Genomic DNA, 13,206 nt, shown 5'->3' with positions numbered 1-13,206 from the left:
TGATCGACTGTTAATTACGGTTTTTCACACATGAAAGCAGAAGGAGGGATGCGGTCAGCCCCCCACGTGGTGGCCCTGTGGCCTGCCCACAGGAATCGCTTTAGGCTCCTTCTGTCCCCTCACCCTTTAAGTGTGCTTCCCCAAACCAGGATTTGGGGCGGGGGCTGTGAGGACGTTGGGATTCTGGGTTGGGTGGCAGTGATCTATAAATGGGTTCTGGGGCATCAGAAATTGGGTAATCCGTTGGGGTCTGTTTTGGGGGACCTGTGCTGGTTGGGGATGGGAGCCTGGGGGCTGTGGGTTTCTTATCTGTGGTGTCTGACTACAAGGAATGTCACCACACGACTGGGGGTCGAGGTAAAGGAATCTGTGTGGCTCAGACTGGCCTTTTGAGCTCATGGAGGAGGGTCCAAGGGGGTCTCTGAGGATCTCACGCCTTTCCATTTGGGTGCCTCTCTACTTCAACACACTTGTGAGGTACAGCAGCCCACGATCCCAAGTTGTACTCCAGTGAGGTCAGTCCCAAATTCCTGACTCCGTTGAGGCCTGGGACCTCCAGGTGCCCAGGTGGACTCTTCCAGCTGGTGCCCCACTGCCTCAGCCCAAACCGCCCCTTAGCCTGTCTCCCTGTCCCCCATTAGGTGGAGCTGTGCATAGCGGGGGGCCCTCCTCCCCCCTGGGAGGCACTGTGCTCATCGGTCCCCGAGCTCTGGCCTGCAGACACCCCAGGCTCAGAGTGAGGGCGGCAGGTGTCCAGCCTCTGTGGAACCCTGCCCCCTGTGACGTGGTAGCCCCGCCCTCCACTGCTGGCTTTTCCGTCCACCCCCTTCCCCCATCCTTGCACCTGTGCACCTTGGGCTCTGGGTTCATCCCGGATTCCCAGGAAGCTGGAAACCCCTCAAGCTGGTCTCAGGCGACGGCAATTCATGGCTCAGTGCGGAACCTGCCCAGTACACAGTTTAATCTCCGAGGATCACTGGGGGCCGACAGTGCAGACCCTGAGAGGCCTGCTCTCAAACGCATGTCAGCCTTGGGCAGGGGATGGTGCATGTGTGATTAGGTGCCTTCCTTGATTCAGGGAAGTGAGGGGAAGGGGAGATGCAGAAATGTAAAGAAAGGTCTGATTGTGTGTGGTACAGATATACTCGGGTGAGAGGCACCAAGACGTACTCGGGTCAGAGGCACAGACGTACTCGGGTGTGTGGCACAGATAGAGGTGGGTGGTACACAGGTACAGTCGGGTGTGGTAGAGATTACACACTGCACAGACCCTCAGTGGAGTCTGTGGCCTGAACCAGTGGACGCACGTTGAGGAGTGGGTGGGGACGTGGCTGCGTCCCTGGAAGGCACGAGCAGCAGATGGGCTTAAGGTCTGGGGGTTCCGTCCCGAGCCCCGAGCCCCTGCCCAGGCGGGCGTGCAGCAAGCTGACTCCTTTCCGCCAAGGCCGCACCTGATTGGTCTAGCGCCAGTCGGCCACACGGGGGCAGTTGCTGTCCCGCCTGCAGGGATGCCTGACCCTGGTGCTTCATCTGGATCCAGAGGGGTGACCTCGAGGGACAGCCAGCGTGGAACTTACAGAAGCAACAGAGAAACCAGAGGGAGTGGGGGTCAAGTGAGGGTGGCAGCACGTCTTCGGCTTTTCCTCCAGCAAGGTGCTCCGTTCTCAGGCCGTGGCCCCGCCCCCTGGGAGTCGGGGCTCGGGGGTGGGGCAGAGGAAGCTGCTGCCCGTGGTGCCTGTGCAGTCTGCACCCGGCGCTCCACCCCGAACCGCCTGCTCTCGCGCTCCATCTCTCCACGTGCGCTGTGTCCTGATGAACCAGCTCCGCGTTTGACTTCTGGGGACACGAAGCTTGTGCTCAAGACTTCCGGAATTCTGGCCCAGGTTCAAAGTCGGTGCTTCATGAAGAGGAAATAGTCCAGGACAGGTAGGACGGACTACCTGTGGCCACCACCCTGGTCACCACTAGTCACCTCAGCCGGCTGGGAGAGTTCAATTCCCAGTCCAGGTGAGCCTGGTCAAGGGAGGACCAGGTGGGAGGTCCGGGGCGGGGGTGGAGGCTGTCACCCCTCACCTGTGGAGGGTCGGGGGCTTGCAGGCAGAGCTGATGTCAGATGCACACACACTGCAGTGTGGCTGAGTCAGTCCCCGTGGAGTCCCCGCTGGGTCCTCTTCCTGTCCCTGAATTCCTCTGACCACGGCCCCCAGCCGACAGGGGCCGCCCTGCTGCCCTGGAACTCGAGGACCAGAGGGACTGGGGCACCGTGTGCCCTCCTCACCTCACACACCTGATGGAGGTGGGCCCAGGCCAGCTCGGAGTTCACCGCGTAGCTCCATTTAAGAGCACGTGAGTGTGCAAGGATGCGGTTGTGACTGTTCGATCGGTGTCCAGACTAGAGGCTCCAGGAAGCCAGCCCATGACTCCGGTCTGCCCCGAGATTGGGAATATACGTACCTGGTGGGAAATGGGTGAAGGTGGAGATTATTACCTGTTGTACATGTGTTAAAATATACGTAACATAATTTAACATTTTAACCAGTTTTAAGTGTACAGTTCCCTGGTATGAAGTACACTGACAGTGTTAGCAACCATCCCCACCATCCATCTCTGTAACTCTTCATCCCTGTAAAACTGAAACTCTGTCCCCGTAAACATCCCTCCCCCTCCCCCTCCCCTGGGTCCCCGGCCCCCACTGTCCTCCTCTGTCTCCAGGAATCTGACTCCTCTGGGTCCCCTTACGTGAGTGGGAATCCTACAGGATCTGTCCTTTTGTGACTGGTGTATCTCACTGAGCATAATGTCTGTCCTCAAGGTCCATCCATGCTGGAAGCCTGTGTCGGAATTACCTTCCTTTCTAAGGCTGAATAACGTTCCACTGTGTGAATGGACCACCGTGTGTTTACCCTTCATCTGCTGATGGACACTTGGGCTGCCTCCACCTCTTGGCTATTGTGAATATGCTGCTGTGAACTTGGGTGGACGTACATCTCCTCGAGACCCTGCTTTCAGTTCTTTCAGTTATATCCCCAGAAGTAGTGGATTTTTTTTTGTTTGTTTCGTTTGTTTTTTTTGCGGTACGCGGGCCTCTCACTGCTGTGGCCTTCTCCCGTCGCGGAGCACAGGCTCCGGACGCGCAGGCTCAGTGGCCATGGCTCACGGGCCCAGCCGCTCCGCGGCCATGTGGGATCTTCCCGGACCGGGGCACGAACCCGTGTCCCCTGCATCGGCAGGCGGACTCTCAACCACTGCGCCACCAGGGAAGCCCGAAGTAGTGATTATATGGTAGCTCTATGCTTAATTTTTGAGGACCTGCATACCGTTTTCCACAGTGGCTGCACCATTTTACATTCCCACCAACAGTGTGTAAGGAAGGATTCCTATCTTTCTATATCCTTGCCAACATTTGTTATGTTTTGACAGTAGCCATCCTGACAGGTATGAGGTGGTATCTCATTTGTGGTTTTTATTTGCATTTCCTTAATGATCAGTGATTATTGAGCATCTCTTCATGTGTTTATTGGCCATTCCTGTGTCTTTGGAGAAATGTATGTTCGCATCCTTTGCCCATTTTTAAATTGGTTGCTCGTCTTTAATTGTGAGTTGTAGGTCTTGTTCCATATGTTTTGGATATTAATCCCGTATCAGATACATGATTTTGGAATACTTTCTCCTATGACAGGTTGCCTTTTCACTTTATTGTTAGTGTCCGTTGATGCACAAAGGTTTTTAAATTTTGATGTAGTTTATCTTTTTTTCTTTTCTTGCCTGTGCTTTTGGTGTTATATGCAAGAAAGCTTTGCCAGATTCAGCCATGAAGCTTTTCGCCTATGTTTTCTTCTAAGAGTTTTATGTCTACTTTAGGTCTTGGTCCCTTTTGAGGTAACTTTTGTATGTGGTGTTAGGTAGGGTTCAACTTCATTCTTTCCCAAGTGGATGTCCATTTCCCCACCATTTGTTGGAAAGACTGGCCTTTCCCCATTTGAACGATCTTGGCACCCTTGTCAAACGTCATTGGACCATATGTGTGAGGATTTAATTTCTGTGCTCTCTATTCTGTTCCATGGGCCTACACTTACCCGGTTTATAGATAAAAAAGTGAAGGCCCAGAGAGGGCCCATAATTTGGCCGAGGTCACATGGTAAGTGGTGGTTAGGCTGGGATTCGGGTGAAGGGTGCCCTGGTCCTCACCCTGTTCACGCAGAGGTGGGGAGCTCAGGGGGTGCATCTGACCCACCGCTCTTCCACCAGATGACACTCCACACCAGCTGCGCTGGGCCTCACCTTGTTTATATAGGTTCAAACTAGCTGCCAACAATTCAGGGAAGTTTTAAGATGGCAAAGGTCCCACTGAAATTGCCTTCAAACAGTGCAAAGAACCAGAGAGGGAAATACCTGCCCCAAAGATCCAGACAGGGCAAATTCCAGGGAAAAGCTGACAGTCCCCTAAGAGCAGGGGAGGCTCAGGAGAGCAGTGGCAGCAGAAGGGGTTGAGGAGGACCCTACACAGGGGGTGGAGGAGAGCTGAGGGCCCCTGCAGAGCAAGCCCCATCCCCCCAGAGCAGGAGGTCGGAGAAACCCACCACCTGAGATCGTTCCCACAGGTACCCACTGCCCAACAAGCCCACCACTCTGTCCATTTAGGGCAGTGCCTCCCTCTTGTATGAAGCTCAGGAAAGTTCACCTGACATTAGTAAAGGGGCAAAGCAGGGACTAGAAGGAACATCTCAGAACCCCTGTCGTCTACAGCCAGTACCTCAGAGGTGACCAAAGACAAGGCATCCATTAAAAAAGAACCAACTCTATAAAAAAGAAATAATACAGAATGGAAATAACTCAGAAATTAAAGATAGAATATCTGGAAGGGAGAAAAGGTAAGAACAAAAACTGTAGGGAATAAAAATTCAAAACTGAAAAGGACCTTTTCCAGAGCTAACGTTGGTGAGGTGAGGTTTGGAGGACAGGGTGCACAGAGGACCACTGGAGCCCTAGGACAAGGAGAAAGCACAGGTGAGCTGGGGTGGAACTCAGACGCAGCAGGCAAAGTGGGTTCCACCCTGCGAGTCCTTGGTGGAGCCGTGGTCAGCTGAACAGGAGACAGTTTCTGAGAAACGTTCCTCCCATGTTCCTTTAACTGGGAAGTTCCTGGAGAATGTGCTTCAGCAACACAGAGGGAGTCACCCTAGAGGAGGCTGGGGTCCTGAGTGGGCAGTGCCTGGACGGACCATGCAGGTGGGCTGGGGGACTGAGACAGACTGACTCGTAGAGCCTGCGGAAGGCTCATTCCACGGGGCCACCAAAGGATGTGGAGGACAAGGCAGGTTCAAAGAAAACCAGGCGAGTGAGTCATTGTTCAGTGGGGGCCGGGGTTGTTCATGAAAGGAAATAACTGTAGTAAGTTGGCCTCCTCCCCTCCCTCTCCCTCCCCTCCCCCTCCCTTCCCTCCCTCCCCTCCCCCTCCCCTGTCCTCCCCTCCCTCCCCTCCCCCTCCTCCCCTCCCTCCCCTCCCCCTCCTCCCCTCCCTCCCTCCCCCTCCTCCCCTCCCCTCCCCTTCCCCCTCTTTCTCCTTCCTCCCCTCCTCTCCCCTTTCCCCTCTTTCTTCTTCCTCCCTTCTGCCCCCACAATGGCCGGCTCTGGGCTGTGAGGCTGTAGCAGGTTAGGGTTGGAGATGAAAGTTCCTGCGTCCTCCCCCCCCAGTAAACCCAAATGTCAGATAGCCAGGGACGGTAGGGGTGGCCTCTGCCTTAAGCTGAAGGAAATGACAGGACAGATATTCAGGGAAGAGTGTTCCAGTCAGAAGGAACAGCACCTGCAAAGCCCCAGGAGCAGGCAGAGAGGGCAGAGCCTGGAGGGTCTTGGCTGCACCCTCTTCACAAGCACGGGGTCCTGTGGATCCTGACCCTGAAGGTAGCTCAGCTTCAGCACGTGGGTGCCCCAGGACATGCCAGCTGCTTCCCTGGAAGGAGGGCACTGTCCCTCCCCTGCTCTGTGTCGCGTGAGCAGTGAATGTGCAGGCAGCTGGCTTCCCCCTGGACCCTCGAGCTGCCTGAGACCCTGAGGGTCTGCTGAGGGGTGGGACCTGCCCCACCGCTCCTTGTTTCCTGCTGACAGGAGCTCCAGAGGAGGGGATGTCGGGAGCAGGGGGCCGTGTGGCCAGTCTGGGGTCTGCAGGGGGCCTCAGGGTGACTGCTGGCACCAGGCAGGGGCGCTGGGAGGTGGAGGTGAGGGGTGGGGTCAGACCGGGTGGGGACCCTGGCTCTGCCCATCCCCTGAGGGCACCTCACCTTCTCCCACTTCATCTACGACCCTTGCCAGCCGCCGCAAGCAACGTCTCTGGTGTTCGGGAACAACCCCTGAATCGCATTTATTGACTCAAATGTCCCTGTGCCAGCAGAGCTCCTGGTTCACTCTCTGCTTGCCCGCGTCCCAGGCACCACCTGGCTCTAAGGCAGTCCTGGACCCCCAGCCACATCCGGGCCTTCTGGACCGGGCATCCACTGGGTGGCCCCTGCCCTTTCCTGGGGTCTCTGTCCTGGGGCCTCCTGGGAGTGAGCCTCTGGGGAGGCACCTGGAGCCCCCTGCTGCTGGGCCCCTCTCCACCTGCAGGCGGGGACCCTGGGCCTCCCACGGACACTCCTGCAGATTGAAGGGTGCAGGTGCATGTCGGCCACCCTCACCTGGCGGCCTCGTCTCCTGCACCTCCCTGCCCCCACCCTGCTGCAGGCCAGGCGGGCTCCCCAAGCTGACAGACCTTGTATGATGACAGCCTTCCCAGGAGTGGGAAAGCCCTGCTTGGCTGTGCACACAACGGGAGGGGCCCTCAAGGGACGGCCCACGGAGACAAGGGCAGCAGCGGCTCTTGACAAAATGCTCCAGATCTTCCTCTGGCTGCAGACGAAGTGAGGTGGGGGAGAGAAAGCACAGACCTGAACAAGGACTGCCCGAGCAACACAGCTGTCCCCCCGGGGAACCATGCGGCCTGACACCTGCGCCAGGGCACCTGCAGGGTGACAGCACACCCCTCGGCTGTTGTGTCTGCGGTGGGGACAGGCGGGCAGAGCCAGATGGCCGTTAAGCCGTGTAGCTGTCACATCACTGAGCTCCCAGGACGGCCACGTCTGAGACACAGCCGTGGAGACACAGCGTGGGCAGTGAGGGCCAGGGGGCACCTTGGGTGTTGTCTCTTTTCCAAGCCCTCTTTCCTGCCAGGTGTCGGCCACCCTCCCACCCTGGGAGGACAAATGATCCAGGAAAGAGGAATTTGGTCCCCAGCTGGTCGGAAGTTTGGGCGGAGTGGGAGGACGCAGCAACACGGAGCCTACTGCAGTTGGAGGTCCCGAGTGCAGAGAGGAGGGAGGTTCCGAGAAGGCCTCCCGAGCTGCAACCCCAAAGGGGAAACACTGCGGTGCGGGGGTGGTGTCAGGGGTGGTCGCGGTGGAGAAGAAAATAGGGGGCACCCAGAAGTACTCTGCACACTGTTGTGTGTGTCTGCAGGACCTGTGTGAACAGGAAGTTCAGAGGGAAGTCGTGTCCGGCTGACCTCGTGGGAATGCTGCCTGGGGGGCCTGGAGTCACCCGCGTTCTGGTGGGAACAACGCCCAAGGTCTCCCACAAAGGGGGCTCACCCTGAATTCCTGGGGCTTCACAGGTCGCACCTCCCTGGCAAGGGTCATCCTTTTCGTGTCCAGTCCCAGTGACTGCCCCCGGGTCTACAGAGACTACAGGCTTTGCGGACAGGCACAGCCAAGGTGGGTTGGAGGGAAGGAGGGGGAGTGGACACTGGTTTCTCCTGCACCTCAGGCTGTGTGGCCTCACCTGCCGTTGTCCTGCCCCGGGAAGTGGCAGCAAGAAGCAAAGAGGCATCTCGTTCAGGCTGGTTCCCAATGGGATTGGGTGGGTGGAGGTGACTGATGCCTAGACAACAGGCTAGAAGGGGTTCTTTGAGACACGTGGACTCTGTCTTCCCATGCAGGGGACGCAGGCTCTGACTACAAAGCTTCAAATCCTCGGGGCACCCACCCAGGTGTCTCTGCCCAAATTCCTGGGTCTGAGGGTTCCCCTACAGGCCTGGACTTGACAGGGTGGACCCACCTTACCTCTGCCACTCCAAGATATGCCCTCCCAACGTCATACACATGCTTACTTATTCTTTTTAGCAAAAAGAAAGAAAGAAAAAAACGACAAAAGTGGTACAAAAGCAGTCCATGCTTCTTGCAAAATGGTCAGGAATGGTGGAAATTTTTAAAAAGTAAAAAATTAAACTTCGCCTGTAACCTGAGTTATTCACCCAGATTTTTTTCTGTGCATAATGCACTTTACAAAAATTGGACCAAGGTGCAACTGCTGATTTTAACTACTTAAAAAATACAGCAATACAGATGGATGTTGTTCCAGGTCAAAAAATAATACAAGATCATTCACTCAGCTGACACTTTTGAGCCCCTGTTCTGCAGTAGAAGCCCTGCTCTTCCTCGGATAGAGGTGAACAGAACAGACCTGGTGAGTTTACCTGTTAGACACAGGAGCAAAGAAACACCTGCTGTAATTTCAGGCAGGAATATGCCCTACAAAAGGCAGAGCAGGGAGAGATGGACAGCGGTGGCCTTTGACTGAGGTGGATATCCTCTCTGAGAACACAGGATCAGAGAGTTAGCCCTGCGAGTATCTGGAAAAGAGCTTTCTCAGAGTGGGGAGCAAGTGCAAAGGTCCTGAGGCACACACGCTGGTCTGTGAGGCTGGGGAAGGTAGCTGGGGCTTGGGTGGGGGCGGGATTTTGCTCAGAGCCGGGCAGGTGCCAGGAATGACTCCCTTGGCTGTGACTGACTGTGGGGTGCGAGTGAGCACTGGAGACCCCACAGGGCTGGCTGTGGTGGCGGTGGTCGGTGGGGCTTGGGTGGGGACATGGTTGGTGCTGAGGGGCTGCCTGGGGAACGCAAAGGGACTGGACATGAGGGGGCAACACAAGCCCCCACACCACCCCCGCCGGGGCAAGGATGGTGGCAGCAGTGGGGCGAGGTTTCCGGGGGGGCCCCTCAGGCCTTGGGGCAGAAAGCCCAGGATGTGAGGCCAGGCTCACGGCGTGTCCCGGGGCGCTCCGGGACCAGACACACAGTAGGGGCCCGGTGAGGGAAGGGGAGCTTTTCGAAGTCTGGACGTGTCCTCCAGGACGGAGGAGGGGAGGGGCCAGATGGTTCGCGTGGAGGAGGGGGAAGGAGCAGCTGGAGGGGCGGGAAGGGCCCCGCTGGAGGCCTGGCTCCTTCGAACCAGAAATGTCGGGATGAGACTTCCACGAGCTGCCCTGCGGCTCCAGGAAGGTGCAGGGTTAAAAGTATTACATTAATATTTTTAAACTGTAAAACCCTTTGATTTTAGCAACAACCTAATTGGAGCAGGCGGAGCAGGACCTGCTACGCTCACGTTACACATTCGGATCCGGGCGCCGGGACCCAGCCGTTAGGACAGTCTGGGCCCCGCACCTTCGCTCCACCGGCAGGTGCGCGCTCGGCCTCCGCAGGCGCAGGTGGAAGGGGGCGCGCGACTGCGGGCGAGGAACAGAGGGTCTGGGGCTCCCGCGGGGAGCACGGGGGCCTCGGGGAGCACGGGGGCCTCGAGGGGCACAGGCACCCTGGTGCCGACAGACCCTTGGGTAGACCACGAGGACACGAGAGGCGCAGAGCGCGACCCCACCGTGGCGCACACAGATCCGGAGGACCACGGGGACGGGGGGCCGCAGGGCGGGACCCCACCGTGGCGCACAGAGATCCCAGGGACCACGGGGACGCGAGGGGCGCAGGGCAGGACCCCACCGTGGTGCACACAGACCCGGGGACCATTGGCCGGGCGGAGATGCGCGCGCGCGCCCCCTGCCGCCTCCCGGGCTCGGTCGTCTCCGGGGCGGGGCGGCTCGCGTGCCGGGGTGGGGCTGTCCTTCCGCGGCCACAGCCTCCGCCTGGTCCCCGAGATGCGAGCGCCGGCAGCCGCGCAGCCACAGCTCCCTGTCCCCGCGGACACCTCCCGCGGGCGCGCTTGAACCTCCGCGCCCCGCCGGCCGGGTAAGTGCGCTGGACGTGCTCCGCAGGTCCAACTCCGCGAGGGAGACCCTAGCGCAGGGCCATCTTCCCAAGGCTCCCGCACCCTCGGCCCCCCCATCCCCCTCTCCCCTCCAACCCCACTCACCCCATCCTCACGTCGCCAGGCCCTGGGGTCCAACGGGCAGCTTCTCACCTAAAATTAAAAACAGGGCTTTTGAGGAAAGCCAGTCCGCTTTCACTGCTTGCGGTCCCTCAGTTTCCCGGCCTGGGAGCGTCCGACCCCCGCGCTGGGGGAGCTGGGCTAACTGCCCTTTGCTCTTGGCACAGTTTCTTTCGGAACTGTTTTGGGCAGATGCTGGGGGGCGGGGGGGGGGGACTTTGAATTGGACTCCTGAGCCCTCTCCAGGGCAGCTGGTGAGGGGAGGCCCCCAGCCGGGGGTCCCAGAGCTGGGGGTGCACAGCTCAGCCCCTTCCTTCGGGGCCAGGAGCGCCAGCCTTGGTTCACACACTCTGGAAGGGCGGAAGGTGCGTGTTCCAGGAATTCACTGGGTTTCAGTTAGTGGCACCAAGAAAGTTTTTTTCCCTAAAGTCTTATTTTGAGAGGTGGAAAATCCCAGATTGTGGATACTTTGTGAGAGGCACAGGCCCTCAACACTTCAGGGACCCGGTGTTGCTGCTGTGACCCCCCCGCCCTTGGGGAGGGGGCTGCCCACAGGGCAGGTGATTAGCCAGGGTCAGAGGTCAGAGGCCTTGGGCAGTTTGCCCTTGGGTTCCTCCATCTGCTTCCTGGTTGGTCTGAAGGGCTGGGGCCGGAGGCGTCAGCCCCCGTTGGAAGCATCCAGTGGGTCTCCAGCTGTGGCCGCCCTGTGACTCACGCGGGGCCTCTGTGTGACCAGCCACAGGCTCCGGTCCTCGAGGGGCCGGGCACAGAGGGGCTGCGCGAGTGTGTGCCCTGGGCATCTGCCCCCTTGCTCTGGGCACTCAACAGTGGTGAACTGGACTTCTCCCGGCCTGGTCAGCAGCCCAGCCCACCCAGGACACTCTCCAGGGGCCTCTGGCAGAGCCGGGCTTCTGACCGGCTGGCCTCCACCCAGCGTCCGCCATCAGGGCCTAGAGCCTGGCTTCTGCAGCCTCCTGGGCCCACGCCCAATCCCAGTGGAGGCCTCAGGACCCGCTCGTGGGCAGCTGAGCAGCCGGTGGGCAGTGTGGCCCTGACAGGGGCTGTGCTACCTCCAACAGCCGTGGCTGCAGGCTCCCTGTTTACGGATGATGACTTCCAGGTGGATACCGGGCAGTCTGGACCCTGACCGTGTGCGTTGTTTCCCTCTCAGTTCAGTCCCAGGGCGGTGCGGCCCTGTGGACGGGGCACACATGCTGGGCGGGAGCTGAGGGCACCGCTACGTGGCATGGGACGATCGTTTATGTTTGTTTTATGCTTATGTGTATTTTCTGAAATGGTCAGCCATTATTTTTACCATAAAAGGTTCTTACAAAAGTTCAGATTCCTCTGAGAAACACAGTCAGCTCAGAGCTTCTGGGGGGCTGGCCCTCGTGCTGCCTCAGTGGCGCATTTCTGTGGGGAGTTTGGTGCAATCCGATGAGGGCTTCACCTTTTTGAGGAAAGTGCACAGTATTTAGTAAAATGGAGCCGGTATTGAGGATTCCTAGGGCAGGAATTGGCAGGAACTGGACCCCAAGCCACGGCTCTTCCAGGGGACAGCGGCTGGCCCCCTTGATTTCTCCCCCACCCCCGAAGGGGTACCTGGAGGGTGTTTATCTGCCCTGGTGCTTTTCGCCATAGCCCGTGTTTTTAGGCCCCTTCCACCAGGGAGGACGGGCCTTGTGGGCCAGCTGGCAGGCCACGTGCGCGGCTGGGGAGGGCCCGCACCCAGGAGCCTGGACCCCGTCTCGGCTCCTGCTGTGGGGAGGGGGTCTTGACTGGAGGAAAGTGAGGGGCCAGCTCTGCCCCCCGAAGTGCCTCCGGCCCCTGCTTGTCTTCCCTGTCGCCTCCAGCCCGCACCACCCCTGCTCTGAGCTCGGACTCACTCAGGGAACGGTGGTGCTGGGGATGGGCCTCCTGGGGCTGAGGCAGGTCAGCCAGCCTCCTCGCCTTTGATCTTGAGGGGCGTCCGGCCCGTCTCGTGTGTGGGGAAGCATCCCTGACCGGTTTCCCCCCAGGCTGGGGCCAGGCCTGGGCCCGGCTCCAGCCTCTCCTGCTTGAGTTGAAAGCCCTTGCAGCTCAGATGGGATGACCTTGCCCGCCGGGTTCCAGCTTCCCAGAGAAGCGCAGGCCTGGTGGCCGTGGCTCAGGCAGAGACGAGAAGGCTGGACCCTTCCGAAGCATCCGTCCGCCCGTTCCTGCTCCAGCCTGCGGCCACCGGGGCCCTATCCGCGCCCACCCACCCCAGCCCATCTCTCCAGAGCTCTCCTATCTCCTCTGCCGCGTCATCCCCCGCAGCTTAAAAACCAGCATTTGACCCCCAAGGCCCCGCAGCTGCCACCCGTCCCTGCCTCTGCTCTCACAATGCCCCACAGGCGCTCCTAGTCCCGCTGCACGGTTCTCTCCTGCCACTCCAGACATTTAATTTATATTTATATACAAATTTGTGTTCTTTGTTTTTAGTGAGGTGAAATTCACACTGCATACAATTAACCATTTAAAAATGTAAGGCTCAGTGGTATTTATTGAGTATATTGCCAAAGTTGTGCAACTGCCACCTCTAATTCCAAAACATTTTCTTCATCCCGAACGGAAACTCTATACCCTTTAAGCAGTCACTCCCCATTCCTTTTTCCTCCAGCCCCTGGCAACCATTCACCTACTTTCTGTCTCTGTGGGTTTGCCTGTTCTGGACATTCCATATAAATGCAGTCAATATGTGTCCTTCTGCGTCTGCCTTCGTTTTCACATAGCATGATGTTTTCAAGCTTCGTGTGTGTTGTAGGGTGCATCAGAGCTTCGTTCCTTCTTATGGCTGAGTAATAGTCCACTGTATGGATGGACCACATTTTGTTTATCCATTCATCAGTCGATGGGCATTTAGGTTGTCTCTGCTTTTTGGCTCTTGTGGGTAATGATGCTGTAAGTATTTGTGTGCCAGATTGTGTTTGAACATATGTTTTCAGTTCTCTCGGGCATATACGTAGGAGTGGAATTGCTGGGTCGTGTAGTGACCCT

General features: G+C 58.2%; 1 protein-coding gene across 1 annotated transcript in view; it reads left to right on the top strand.

Annotated features, from left to right (window-relative positions):
* Positions 1-9,944: 9,944 nt before the first annotated feature.
* AHRR (aryl-hydrocarbon receptor repressor) overlaps positions 9,945-13,206 on the top strand; it is a 74,764-nt gene continuing 71,502 nt past the window's right edge. The window contains exon 1 of the mRNA XM_032629238.1: positions 9,945-10,049. The gene's annotated coding sequence lies outside the window, so the exon portion shown is untranslated. The remainder of the gene's footprint in view (positions 10,050-13,206) is intronic.

This window comes from Phocoena sinus, chromosome 3, assembly GCF_008692025.1.
Source record: "Phocoena sinus isolate mPhoSin1 chromosome 3, mPhoSin1.pri, whole genome shotgun sequence".
NCBI lineage: Eukaryota > Metazoa > Chordata > Mammalia > Artiodactyla > Phocoenidae > Phocoena > Phocoena sinus.
This window is presented reverse-complemented; position numbering and strand designations above follow the sequence as displayed.